The sequence below is a fragment of the Desmodus rotundus genome, chromosome 13, assembly GCF_022682495.2.
Source record: "Desmodus rotundus isolate HL8 chromosome 13, HLdesRot8A.1, whole genome shotgun sequence".
NCBI classification, from domain to species: Eukaryota; Metazoa; Chordata; class Mammalia; order Chiroptera; family Phyllostomidae; genus Desmodus; species Desmodus rotundus.
The window spans coordinates 88,547,663-88,562,607 of NC_071399.1; the positions used below are offsets into that span (position 1 = coordinate 88,547,663).

At 45.3% G+C, this 14,945-nt stretch overlaps 1 pseudogene; it reads right to left on the bottom strand.

Moving 5' to 3' along the window:
* Positions 1-1,445: 1,445 nt before the first annotated feature.
* Positions 1,446-3,347, bottom strand: LOC112313726 (DNA-binding protein inhibitor ID-2 pseudogene; annotated as a pseudogene).
* Between the last annotated feature and the right edge of the window lie 11,598 nt (positions 3,348-14,945).

Genomic DNA, 14,945 nt, shown 5'->3' on the forward strand with positions numbered 1-14,945 from the left:
CAAACTACCACTTGATTGCAAAATTGTCTTTTTTGCCTATAATTACCAAAATACTTGACTCAGTTATCCAGTTAATTTTTTATATGCATGTATGTATATATATCTTAAAATTGCAGTTTTTAACTACTATAGGTCCACCAGGATGCCTGTGCATGTTTTTTTTTCTCTTTTGAACTTTTTCTTGCTTATTTTCCCTTCGCTTCGATTTACCCCATCATGCACAGTTAGGCCTGTCGAATAGAAAGACTTTGTCTTCGTTTAAATTACTGCATTCGGTCCCACCCACCTCCCCCAGCTCCCTGCTGCGGCCTCAGCTCAGCCGGCACTGAACACACTTCCCGCTCCAACCTGCCTCGCTCCTGTCACCGTGGTCACCTCGTCCGCCACACTCACCGCCCAAGCCTCAGTTGTAAAGGAGAATGCGTTGAGGCATGACGGTATCAACATTGAGAAGAGAGTTTCAGTAGCTTTTGAAAACAAACAAAATGCACGTCTCTCTTTAATCCATTGTACCTTTGGCAGTTAAAAAAAGTTTAAGTTCAAAGTGCACTTCATTTTTCTCACTAATGCTTCCAACACGGTCCTTTCATACTTCTAAGGAGTGCTATTTTCACTTCCCTAAAGAATTCCGGAAACTGTGAGCTACTCAGACCTCATAGTTTGCTCCTTTGCACAGGTCAGGCTAAGCAAACTCCCGTGGCAGTAAACCACCAGAAATTACAGGTGAAGGCGACGCCCCTCTTCCTTCATGAAAAGGGCCTGGAAAGTGCCAGCTGTGCCTGAGTCCTCCTGGCCACCCCTGACCCTTACTCAAGGAAAGGGTAAAGGCCGAGGGAAAATGTTTGGCATGGTGATTTTTAAAAAATAAACACACGATTTATTTTGTATAAAAGGTTACGTTTACAACTAAACTATTAAAAATTTAGCATAAATAAGTACGCCATTACACTTTGTATGCAGAAATATGCATCTCTTTCACGATACAAGAGCTCACAAGGTTTCACTCAGTATATATTCATGTAAAATATATACACAGCATTCAGTAGGTTTGCATCCAAATGGTAATTTCTGACCAAAAGACTTCATTCAGTAACTGAATACTGGATCCTTCTGCTATTCACGCTCCACTTCTGAAAAAAGGCAAAGTCTGCTTAAATTGGGCAATTCCTTGTGATTTTAATGTTTTCGCTCCCCATGGTGAGAATGGTATATAAAGAAAAACTTCCAACTGCAGAAAGGACATTAAAGGTCTTTGTCATAAACACCTACTATGGTAGGCAGGTCCGAAACTCCCTGGAGAGGAGCATCTGATCCTTCTTAGTTGGGCCTCCATTTTTTAAAGAGTTCCGTTCAACTTATTGTCCTCCTTGCGAAATGTCTGAAAAATAAGTTCCTCTGGGTTTGTTGTTGTGCAAAGAAAAAAATAAGTCATAAACACCACTTCTTCAGCCACAGAGCGCTTTGCTGTCCTTGGACATGAACTTGGAAGGGACCTCAGAAGCTCTCAAGGACAGGATGCTGACGTCCGTGTCTAGGGTGGTCAGCGGTGTCCTGGACGCCCGGCTCTGCCCGGGGCGCCGGTGGTGCAGGCTGACGGTGGTGGGATGCGAGTCCGGGGCGATCTGCAGGTCCAAGACGTGGTGGACGACGCGCTGCGGGATTTCCATCTTGCTCGCCTTCTTGTTCTGGGGGACACTGGGCAACAACCAGCTCCCTGAGCTCGGAGCAGCAGGGCTTCACGTTCCGCAGGGCTTCATGTTCAGCACGCTCCGCCGTGTCCACCGGGGTTTTACTCTGGCAGCTAGATGCCCAGGCTGTGGTCCGGAGGGCCGTTTTTCCTAACAGACCTCCCTGGAGCGCTGGCTTCCAGGCTGACCGCGGGGAAGGAAGGAGAGCCTGGGGTGGGGGGGAGCCAGCTGCCCTGAAGCTCAGCCCCACACCCCCAACCTGGGGAGCTCCCAGCGCCGGCACTGGCTGGGCTCACAGATTTTTTAAATAAAATTAAAAATGTATACTCCTTATGGACAAACTACTTTTTAAAGTGTGTTCTGCCTTATTTTCTCAGGTATAAAAATATTTCAAGGCAATTTCAATAAATCAGATTTCAAGAAACTACTAAAACATATCTTTTTGTTAGTGGCTTTCATTTTGTCTGAATCATAATATTTCAACACTTTTGCTATGCCAGAGTATGTAGGTTTGTCATTGTCCAGCTGCCAAAGGAAAATTCTTACTTTAAATACATCATCGTTAAATAGTTCTAATAATAAAAGGCCTAAATTTTAAGTCCGTAGGGACATCAAAGTATCTCATCTCCGAAGTTGTCCAAGCCCTGACAGCATGTTGCGGAACAGTCCTGTAGCAGGCGAAGGGGGCAGGGGCACAATCTCACGTTTCCTGGCTGTTGACAATACCTAAGATACCACCTGAAATTATAAAGTATTTTGTTTAAGGCTAGTAGACTATTTTAGTAAGTGCACCAAAAGGGGGAGGGAGGAGTTCTAGGCATATCTATTTCAGGATACATCTTATAATTGACCCTTTTTCCTCCTTAAGTAAATGGATTCCTCCTACTACTGTACCTAGCTCAAGGCATTGCTGTAACATCCTTGGCAAAGCAGTCATTTAAAAATGAAGTTGATGCCGGCAGCCCCCATGTTCCTTTGCTGAGCCCTCTCCCCACAGAGCCGGCAGGCGGGAACCATTGTTTCCTTCGCTGAGCTCTCCCCCAATCCAGCCTGTAGGCGAAGGTGGGCACCAAGTCTGAATCTCCATCAAGTGCACCCACCCTGGTGATTCTCTGAGATACAACCCATGCACCACCCGAATCCTCTTTCAGGGGCTGTTCCTCAAAAGCTGCCAGCCTTGGCCCAGGCTACAGATTTTCCTAAAATCTCCCAAGGTCTGCAAACCTCAAACAAGCAGCAGCTGGCCTCAGCATGCCCTTACCTCTTGCTAAGCAGTTCACAGCATAACTCTTCCAGGACCTCCAAGCCCAGTACAGGCCACTGCCAATCGCAGGTAACAGTGTAGTTCCTACCAGGTGGCCCTGGGCAGGCACAGGCAGCTGCTGACCTGGGCCTGCATGGGAGCTCCTCCCAAAAGGCCCCAGAACCACCCCCCACAATGGCCAACTTCAGAGGACATCAGAGCACCATCCAATTAGCTCCACAAATGACATACCCAAAGTGTGGACTTAGCAGGCACCAGAGTCCTGCCACACTGGACCCCCCCCCATGACAGCTCATGTGCTGTGGTCATGGTCAGTCCTCACAGTCGGTCATCCAAGATATGGAGTACCCTACGTGTCCACTGATAGACGACTGGATAAAGAAGATGTGGTACATAGATACGACGGAATATTACTCGGCCGTAAAAATGAATGATATCTTACCATTTGAAAGAACACCGATGAACCTAGAGGGCATTATGCAGTGAAACAAGTCAGACAGAAAAGACAAATACCTATGATTTCACTTGTGTATGGAATCCAAACGCAAAATAAACAATTGAAACAGACACAAACTCATAGATAGATGGTTGCCAGATGGAAGGACAGTTAACAGGTTGCGTGAAAAACGGCAAGGGATTAGGAAGTACAAATTGGCAGTTACAAAGCAGTCCCAGGGATGTAAAGTACAGCACAGGGAATACACTCACTAATGTTGTAATAAACATGCATGGGGCCAGGTGGGTAATAGACTTATTGGAGGGACAACTTCATAAGTTACATAAAAATGTCTGATCACTAGACTGCACATCTGACACTAATATAATATTGAATGTCAACTGTAATTTAAAAATAATTAAATTAAATTTAAAAAATAAAAATGAAGTTGTGTGATAACCTTAATGATTTATCTTTAACTGGGGACCTAGCATAGCTTAGGAAATACAAAACCTCAAAATTTATCTTTATTATACTAAATATTTTTACTCGTTATAATTTCCTTGATGAAAGGTTAGCACTGGTAACAAGGCAACAGGTACGCTCAGTGGTCTGAAATTTGACAGACACAAATAAACGGGGAAAATCGTGACTTTCAAATGCGTGACCTTGAGATTTGACCACGCTGAATTCAAGTTTACCCTTGTACTATAACAAACCAGTTTGCTAGGCAGGTGGGTAAACAGTAAAGTTTATCTTACTTAATGTCAAACTATCCAAGATCATTTAGGTTTGAAATTGTTTATTCACCAATAATAAAGAAGAACTAACACATCAAAAAAAATTACTGAATCTTTATAACCTGATTGTCCTTTACCTATCAGCTGTGTTGCTGCATTTTTAAACGTGTAAAAGTTTTTAAAAGTTATACATTTATACAAACTTAGGAAACTTTCAGAAAAATTGCGAGGTAGATGGAGCGAGGGAATGTATGTATGTGTTTATTTTTATACAGACCTTTCTCCTGCTGATTCCCAACTGGAGACATTTAACTGGGAAGCGTTTGGAAGTCCGCGAGGGGCACTCTCGGGTTTTCAGGGCTGGAGGGGCTACATCTCGGGTTTGTTGTTTGCACACAGGACCTTGCTTACATAACACTCGTTTTTAACTATAATTCAGTCTCAACGCAAAAAGGAAAAGTCAGTGAAAGCCCGTTTTACTTCTACTTAGGCTTTATAAATCCAAAGGTAAATATTCAATTAATCCTACTGTTTTATACACTAAAAAAAAAACAAAAACAAACCCTGAATCCAAATAAGAACGAGGTTAGTGCCTGTGGGAAGAATGGGGTAGCTCATCACGAGTGGATGTAACACATTTTTCCTAAGTACAAATTAAGCAGCCTGAAACAGAAGGAACTCAAAAGATCAAAGGATACCAGTCGCCCTTTCGATTTTTCAAATCAAAGCTCTGTCAACTGTCAGATGTTTTATGCGATGATTCAAATGACCAAATGCTTTTATCACAAACAGAATCATTTAATATTGCCATTAGTAGGAGACTCCCATAATATAGCAGTAATAGTACTATCTTGATTCCTACTCTTTCAAAGACTAAGTCACAAAGTACAAAGTCTAGTGAACTGCAGTTCAGGACAGCTATCCTATCCCTCTGTCTATCTCAGCTCCTCTCCCAGCCCCCCAAACTCCCTCTTTGCTGAAGTTTCCACATTCTCCATTCTGTTCCCCGACTATACATGGGCATGATGCACACATCCATGGGTCAGAGCCTCGAAGGCATCCTGCCGGCACTCCTGGGAATGTCTGTCAATTCTTCAGCCCAGCATGGTCCCCTCCCTGATGCTGCAGTCTTAGCGTTGCCATGAGTTATTAGGTATCATCACTTAAATATAAACATGTCACCCTAAAATTCATACATTTTCCCCTTATGTCTTCCATCCAAGCCATCAACATACCTGGTCTCTCTTCCAAACACACCCAGACTCTGACCACTTCCCTCTGCCTTCATCCCAGTTCAAGTCCCCATCAAGCCTTCCTGGATGGTGTAGCAGCCACCTCACTGGCCTCTGTGCAGCCACCTCATCCATTCGCTCTTTCGAACAGCAGCCAGCATGGCAATTGAACATGTGAACCGTATCCTGACACATCTCAGCACAAACCCGTCCAACAGCTCCTCATTTCATTCGGAATAAAGCCAGATTTCTTATGATCCATAAGGTCCTTCCCAATGAGGCTCTGACCTCTCTTCCTTTTCTCTCCCTCGTTCCCTGTTCTTGTTGCATCCTGGGGCTGGAAGGCTCATTCCCAGACTTCTGTATAATTTTCTCCCTCCCCTGCTTGAGGTCTTGAGTGACTATTCAGTGAGGACTTTTTTTGACTGCCCTGGGTGTTCCTGATTTCCCTTTCCCACTGTATTTTTCCCCATAGGACTTATTTTTGGCATCAACTGCAATTTACTTATTTATTATTGATTTCTTTGTCTCTCCACACAGGAAAGTGTGGGGACAGGGATATTAGTCTGTCTTGTTCACTGATAGATCCCCAGTGCCTAGAACAAGGCCTGCAGCACAATTGTCATTAAATGAGTATTTCTTGAATGAATCCAAAATTCTCCGACTCCTCCAATACCAGCTTCTGATACAGACTACTCTGTTCTTCCTGAAAGTCCTCAGGCTGTCACTAGGACATCTGATTATTTGCCAAATTCTTTCAATTTCATGATTTTATTGGAAGCTGTCCCCCTCCTTTTAATTTTTATTGCTGCCACCCTTGGTAAGGACAGCACAGCTTGGAATCGGACGGACTTGGGTTTGAATCCCAATTTACTGCTTGTAAGATCTTGGGCAAGTTCACTTGGGGGGAGTCTCAGTTTTTCATTGGCGAGTGGTATCTACTTTACAGGGTGGTCATTAGTGTTAAGTGAGATCATGGGTTTGAAGCCTGTCATCACACCTGACACACAGTAAGTGATCAGTCTGTCCCCTCATACCTCACTCATGGCAACAGACTTCTAACGTATATCCCTTCTCCTGGTCTCATTCCTTTCCAATGCATCATACGATCACTACCAAAAATATATCTCATAAGTATTGCTTTGGTCATGCTACTCAATTACTCAGCAACTTTCAAAATCCTCCTACAGATCAAAGGAGTCACAGGTTGAGTGCCCACAATGCCTCAGGTGCATTATTACACACTTGGTTATCTAATGAAGTCAAACCATTCATCTAGCATTCAAAGCCCACCCAAGTCTGCCTACCCTCTCCCTAACTCTGGTAGTTAATTTTATGTGTCATCTTTGCCTGCACGGTACCCAGGTATTTGGTCAGCACCAGTCTAGAAATCACTGTGAAGGTATTTTGAGGGGTGAGATAAACATCTAACTCAGCAGACTCTGAATGAGGAGATTAGCCCCTCCATAGTGTGGGTGGGCCTTGCCCAATCAGTCAAAGGTCTTAAGACACCAGGTCTGAGGTTCCTCAAGGAAGAAGGAATTCTGCCTCAAGGCAGCCTTCGGGCTGGAGCCGCGGCATAAGCTCTGCCCTGGCTCCCAAGCCGGCCGGCCTGCCTTGCCAAATGCAGACTTTCGGGCCCCCGTCAGCACGTCAGCCAGTATTTCTTACAACAGTCTCTCTCTCTCTCCCCCTTCTCCCCCTCTTCCCCCCTCTCTCCACACAGATCCTATTGGTTCATTTTTTTTTTAATTAAAAAAATACTTTTTTTTATTGTGACTACAAACTACTAAGGAATGAAAGTTGTTTTTTGTTGCTGTTATTATTGTTAAATTATAAATGAAAACCCCAGCCATGTTAGCCGTTAGTTGAAACATCCCAAGTTTGAAACATCCCAACTTTGGCAAATGAGTGTTGAGTGAGGAGTGTCATGGACACGCAAAAACGGGAAAGTACTGGGTGTCTTCCAAACAGCCCTTTCCCCTCTACCATTCGGGCTTGATAATGGTCCTGAGTTCACTTCTCTGTAGCATCACTTGGGTATGTTCTCATTAGTACAGACTGGTGTTTTTGAAAGTGCCAGTAGCGGTCTATTAGCAAGTTGTACTACTGCTTCTTTTTTCTGGAAAAATATCTTAGTACAAAGGAGCCATATCATATCCTGTCAGACTCAGGAACGAAGACAGCTCTCCAGGGGTAGGTGGTTACTGAGAGTCTCTGAGCACCACCAATCAGCAATGCTACAAAGGAGCAAACTGAAAGACCAGCCCGAGACACAGCGCTGACTGGGCTCAATACTCCAAATCCAGCGCCTCCACCCACGGGGAAGGAGCACAAGCAATCACCACGTCTCAGGTAGATGGGATGTTCAGGTCTGGGAGCTCCAACCTTTTCCTACAACAAGTAAACCCCCGAATTTTAGCTGGACATGTGGACACTTGGAATTGATTTCATCACCCAGCCTCCCTTGCGTCTGAATGTTCCATGGTCGTGGGATAGAAGCGGAGCAACATATGCAACTTTGGGGGTGTAACTTTAAAGGGAAAGAGCGTGCATTCCACTCCCTTTTCTCCACGTTGCTGCTGAATGCAATTAGACATCCTGATTGCTGATGACAAGGACCACATCCCAGGTTGGCAGAGCAATAAGGCAGCAAAAGCCCGGGACCTGGCCATCGTGAAGCTGCCCCCGTGGCCTTTACCTGCCTACACATATACTCTCACACTGCTGTGTGTTACGACAGTCAAACTAACGTAGAGCAGGTGATGGGGAAATCTGTCAATTGTCTAACGATAAGATTTTTTCAGAAATAGTTTAGGTCTAAAGGACACGCTACATGTAGGGACCCAATCCATACTTTCCCTGGGAGGTGCCAGCTTTGGCTCCAACTTGTGATCTCCAAATTACTCCCTTGCATTATGGCCGTGACTGCGGAACACTGTCCCGGTCGGAGCTCCTGTGCCTAAGCTCCCTTCTGTGGGACAGCTCAGGGCCCTCCCAGCTGGCTCTGGGCCCTCAGAACACATCCTAGGCAAGCGCGAGGTTGCAATGGCATGTCCTTCGCTCTGCTCCTGACGTTCTTCCCTGGCCTCTGGTGGAAGATAAGAACTGGGTATTAGGACACCACTGTGGTGAGTAAGAAACAACTTATCTGGTCCTAAAACCAGATGCCCACTGGTTAGTGCTGTGCAGGTTTTTCCGGCATGTACTGCAGCCGGAGGCCAGCACTTAAGAAATTCCCTATACTAAAGTGGAGGACTCCTTTATCAGTAGGTGTCTCGAAACTCATTCTGAGTACTACATGCATTATGTAGATTTTCTATATTCTGCAATAATTCCACGACTGAGGAATATATTCTATTTCCGTCTCTCAATTTGTTAGTAATTTTTTACTATGATAAAATATACATAACATAAAATGTGCTGTTTTAACCATTTTTAAGGATACAGTTCAGTAGCATTAAGTACATTCTCAATGCTGTACAACTATCCCCACTGTCCCTCTCCACAACGTCTCTATCAGCCCAGACTCAAACACTGCACACCAGAGCCACTAATTCCCCATTGCTCCCTCCTTCCAGCCCGGGGTCACCACTATTCTGCTTCCTGTCTCTGTGCATCTGACTCTTCAACCTCATGTAAGCATGAGACATGAAATCGGGCAATATTTGTCCTTTTGTGTCTGGCCAGTTTCATTAGCACAATGCCTTCGAGGTTCGTCCATGTTGTAGAATATGTCAACATTTTATTCCTTTTCGAGACTGCATGATATTCCATCATACATTCCTCTGTCAGTGAATACTTGGGTGCTTTCATCTTTTGGCTACATAGTGCTTTTGGTGCTGTTAACAGGGATGTACGATATCTGTGCAAGTCCCTAATTTCAGTCCTGTTGGGTCCACACAGAAGTGGGATTGCTGAGTTATGTAGTGATTCTATGTTTAATTCTTCGAGGAACCATCATCCTGCGTCCCACAGCAGCTGTGCTATTTTACCAATCCTTGTGCCTTACATCAACAAGGATTGACGTCAGCATTTGTTATCCTCTCCACATCTATGTCAACATTTGTTATCCTCTGTTTTTTTAAAGCTTTAGCATAGTCATTCTAATGGGAGTGAAGTGGTATCTGCCTCTAATTTTCGATCCCTTCAATCAATTAGAACTTTAGGGATGGCCACCAGTCAGCACAAATCTGAACCTTTTAGCCCTGACTGTGCTGTTTGGTGAAGTGGTTAAGGGAGGACTTAGAAGCACAGTGTACTTTCAAGGTCACCTTGTCTTCTGGTTCTCGCGCCTCCTTCCTTAAAGCTCCTTCCGCAGTTTTCAATCAAACCTCTTCTGACTCTGATTTTATCAGTTTTACATAGCGCGTGTTCATGGAAGACTTTTGTTGGATGAAAGAGCTCCTCAGCTTAAAAGAAAAGTTTGACAATTTAGACCTAGTTTGCACTCTCTAAGGTTCAGAGAAATTAAGTGACTGCCAAGGTCGTTTCCCAAGGGCCAGCTGCTAGCAGCAGGGGTAGGATGTAATAGAAACATACCCAATGAGATAAAGCAGGTCTAGTAGCGGTCATGGTGTGTGCGCAGTCATTCTATCATCCATTCATTTCTTCAACATATATTGTGCACACAATTTAACTTCAACAGAGAATTCACTCAAAATAGACTAGGCTGGTTGGTCTTTATCTCTCAACAATTTGACAAGGAGAGGTAAGGAATCAGGGAGATGAGACACACTCTGGTAAATGCCATCATCTTAGGAGACAGAAGACCAATCATAACAGCAAAACTTCATCCCCTCCTACCACAGGAAGTACACATGAGATGTGGTTATGTTGAGAAAGCATGGGAATATTTAGTTCTTTCTAAAGAAAAAAATACCATAAATCAAAACGATTTTTTAAAAAATTTAAAGATTTTATTTATTTACCTCTAGAAAGAGGGGAAGGTAGGGAAAAAGAGAGGAAGAGAAACATCAATGTGTGAGACATACATCAATCAATTGCCTCCCGCACGCCCCCAACCTGGGGACCTGGCCCACAAACCAGACGTGTGCTCTGGCCGGGAACCAAACCAGTGACCTTTCAGTTCTCAGGTCAGCACTCAATCCACTGAACCACACCAGTCAGGGCATAAGTCAAAATTTAAAATAGTTATGGAGTTTAAAATAGTTCTGTGAAATATACTGCATCAGTATTATTGGAGACATAAAGTTGAAAAAGATGGCATACACCATGCTCAAAAGAAGCATATAATACAAGATGGAGGCGTAGGTAGAAACCCTTCACTCCCTTGCACAACCAAAAGGAGGATAACAACCAATCAAAAATCAATAAACAACCAAAAATGCCAGAAAATCAAACTGCATGGAACTCCGACAACCAAGGAATTAAAGAAATATTCAACCAGACCAACCAGACCAGTTAGACGGGCAGACAGAGAGACCCCGTGGTGAGTGGTGGGCACACAGGCGGGGCTGGCTGAATGAGAAACTGAGACTCAGAGCTGACTGTGGACTGCAGCGGTTCCCGTGGTGGGAGAAACTCCAAGTCTCACAAGAGAGTCCACTGGAAAATGTACTAGAGACCAGTAGGTGAGCCGTGCTGTTCCCTCTCTGGCCCCTCCCCTACAGGCAGTGTCACAGTGCAGCAAGGAGGGTTGCCCCACCCTGGTGAAAACCTAAGGCCCTGCCCCCTTACAACTTAACAAGGTCCCTGAGACAAAGAAATAGGGCCCAAATGAAAGAAAAGAGCAAAACTCCAGAAAGAGATCAAAGCAATGAGGAGATAGCCAACCTATTTGATGGGGAGTTTAAAGCCCTGGTAATCAAAATGCTCACAGAACTGATTGAGCTGGGTCGAAAAATGAAAGAACAAATGAAAGATACCCAAAGTGAAATAAAGCAAAATACTCAGGGAACCAACAGTGACAGGAAGGAAACCAGGACTCAAATCAACTATTTGGAACAAAAGGAAGAAATAAACATCCAACTGGAATAGAAAGAAGAAACAAGAATTCAGAAAAATGAAGAGAAACTTAGGAACCTCTGGGACAACTATAAATGTTCCAATATCCAAATTATAGGGGAGCCAGAAGGAGAACAAGAACAAGAAATTGAAAACTTATTTGAACAAATAATGAAGGAAAATTCTATTTCCTTACCCAGTCTGGTAAAGTAAATAGACTTCCAGGAAGTCCAAGAAGCCCAGAGAGTCCCAAAGAAGTTGGACCCAAAGAGGAACACAGCAAGGCCCACCATCATTAAGTTACCCAAGATTAAAGACAAAGAGAGAATCCTAAAAGCAGCAAGAGAAAAGGAGAGAGTTACCTACAAAGGAGTTCCCGTTAGACCATCAGCTGATTTCTCAAAAGAAATCTTGCAGGCAAGAAGGGGCTGGAAAGAAGTATTCAAAGTCATGAAAGGCAAGGACCTACATCCAAGATTGCTCTATCCAGCAAAGCTATCATTTAGAATGGAAGGGCAGATAAAGTGCTTCCCTGCTAAGGTCAAGTTAAAGAAGTTCATCATCACCAAGCCCTTATTATATGAAATGTTAAAGGGAATTATCTGAGGAAAAGAAGAAGATCAAAAACTATGAACAGTAAAATGACAACAAACTCACAACTATCAACAAATGAACCTTAAAAAAAAGAAAAACAATGAAAACAAAAACTAAGCAAACAACTAGAACAGGAACAGAATCAGAGAAATGGACATCACAAGGAGGGTTTTCAGTGGGAAGGGAGAGAGGAGGAATGGGGGGAGAAAGGTATAGGGAAGAAGAAGCATAATTAGTAGGCATAAAATAGATGGGGAGAGGTCAAAAATGGTATAGGAAGCAGAGAATTCAAAGAACTTGTATGTACAACCCATGGACATGAATGAAGGAGGGAAGAATGCTGGAGGGTTGGGGAATGCAGGGCAGAGGGGGGCAAAGGGGAAAAATTGGGAAAACTGTAATAGCATAATCAATAAAACATACTTTAGAAAAAGAAAACAAAGAAGCATGTAATACAATAAGGGAATAAGACGAGTATACACAGAACCATGAGCAGGGTAATATAAATACTGGACGGACCTGGGTAAAATAACAGTGCTGAAAGGGTTTTGTTTGCTTGTTTGTTTGTTTGTTGTGCTTTGTTTTGCTTTTTAGACATTTCAAGGAGAGAGATCGTGTTTGGTTGGGGTAAGTCCAGAAAGACCTTGTAGAGGATTCGATCAAAGCGGATTTCAAGGAAGCGGCGCAGTGGCACCTGCTCTGAAAGGTGACAGGTGTTTAACAGGTAGAGCTTGGGGAGAGAAGACCAACTCAGGCAAGGGAAATTTTGTGCAAAGACACTACTGAGGACACACGTGAGATGTCTTCCAGAACGGTGACTTCACGTGGAGAAGAGGCTGCAGACAGGGCTGTCACAGGACAAAGGCCTGAAAGGATGACCCGGGAACACCATGTGGAAACAGCTTGGGCTCTGCTAACTGGGAAAGTCAGGCAGAGTCATCAAAGGCTTTCTACAGAGCCCTGGGTTTGCAGGCAGGTTGTGTGGCCCTGGGTTTCTCTGGGCCTCGGGCTGACAAACGCAGAACGAGGGGGAGGTGCTGTGTGCCCTGCTTGGGCAGGTTGACCTTACAAATTGTTCCCTCCCCTCAAATGTCCTGTTTCAAGGAGGTCGGAGGCTAAAAACTATGACTATTTCAGTGAGGCAATTTGGTGCAATAAACCTAAGTATGTGTGCATTGGACTGGATTGGAGCCAGGGCGGCTGTTAGGAATTTATTACTGCAGTCCAGGTAAGAAGCAAAGGCCCCTGGGGATAGTCCCGACATTGGATGTACCTGGAAGAAAAGGACACAGGACTCAGCAACCAATGGAGGGCAAGGGAAAGAAGGAAAAGGCGTAGGTCCGCATGCCTGACCCTGCAATACTCAGTGACTGGGGGGTGATGGTGCTATTACCAGAAGTAGTATTGGTGAGTAGGAGGAGCCCGCTCTGAACTGAGGTGGTGGGAGAGGGTGGGTTTGTTGTGGGACCCGTTGATCTTGGGGAACCAGTGACCATCTGGGTCAAGTCATCCAGCAGGCAGATGGATTAGGTCAGAGCTAGGAGCCCATTTTCAGGAATCATGTGGAGTGGTGATGGGTAAGTCCGTGAGTGCAAGAGAGGGAGCAGGAGCTCCGAGGGAGCCTTTCGAAGGTGAAGTCTTGGTAGGCGGCCATAGTGAAGAACAAACTGGAGGAGAAGAATTATGGATTGTTGATCAGAGGGGTAAGGAGAAGATCATATTTGCTTTGGAATCCAGGGGCACCAGGTAATTCATACTGGTTCTTCCACATTCCCTCTTCCTTCTGCTCCCAGAGGCTGCCCTGTGCGGCTCCACACCTTTGGCCTCAGGATGGGTTTGGTCAAAGGTGAGAGGGGCAGGGAATCCAAAGGAGCAGGGAGGGGTTGCTTGGGTGGGCTGTGACCCCTATCCAGAGCTCACTCCTTGCTCCTCTCGAAGCACCTGCTCTGCATGGTTCTCTCTTTCTAGCCTCTAGGACTTTCCCTCACCTGTCCCTTTGGCCCCCTGGTGGGACCTGCTCCACTGCTGCTGTATCTTCCTTGTCTTCCTACCCCTTATGGTCCCCAAGCCCACACTCACTTTTGTACTTATCGCCTTATGAGCCAGCCCTCCTGAGTTACCCTAACCCCAGCGTTTCGCTTTCTGTTGGAGCCCCGGCTGCTGTGTCAGCAAAGCCCTAATGTGAGCAGAGCGTGTTGATGAGCACAGTGACCGGGAATGCTGGTGTTGTCCCGCCCCCATCCTTTCATGTCTTAAAATCAATAGCAAAATTTAATTTCCGCCATAATTCTGTGTAGTGTTTGGGCTCACATCCAGACCCTGATGTGCAATTAATTCAAAGGGACCTTTGGTAATTAAACTAAGCCACCCACAGCCCTAAAACACTGCCACCCTTTCTGTTAAAGATGATGATGTGTGCTGTGCATGAAGAAAGTGAGCCCCCACCCTCCACCCTCCATCCACCCCCAGGGAAGAGGGAAGCATCCCGATGGGTGATCTGCTCCTGACAGGCACAGCTGGCAGGCTGGGCCAGTGCTGCCCCGCACAAAACAAGCCCGGCTCCTGGAGCGGCCAGAACACTCGGTGCTGACCGGGAGGCCAGTGGCCACCCGTCATTGGTAGCCCAGCTTCTTGGCAGCTTCTTGACGTTCAGAGCTGGATCTTACACTGGCCTCGCTAGGGCGAAGAGGCCTGCCAGGAGGAGGCTTGCCAACTCCAGACATCTAGCCGAATCCATCCTGGGGGTCCATGGAGGCAGATGAACTCAGGAGGTACCGGTCTTTTTTCAGTGGCGATAATTTAGTGATAAGAAGTCTACAGGGAAACTCCTGCAATTCTGGGTAAAGAGGGGGCATGGGGAGACTGGTTATGTCTCTAGAACCTGGTCTGTCCCTGCAGTGTTGGGGAGTTCTCAGGTCAGGGTTCTGTGGCCTTGGCAGGGACAGGCTTTGGGTGTCTGGGGAGGAAAGAGGCTGTCTTTCATAGCTGAGGAAACATGGCTGAGGGGTGAAGGAGCTCCGGCAC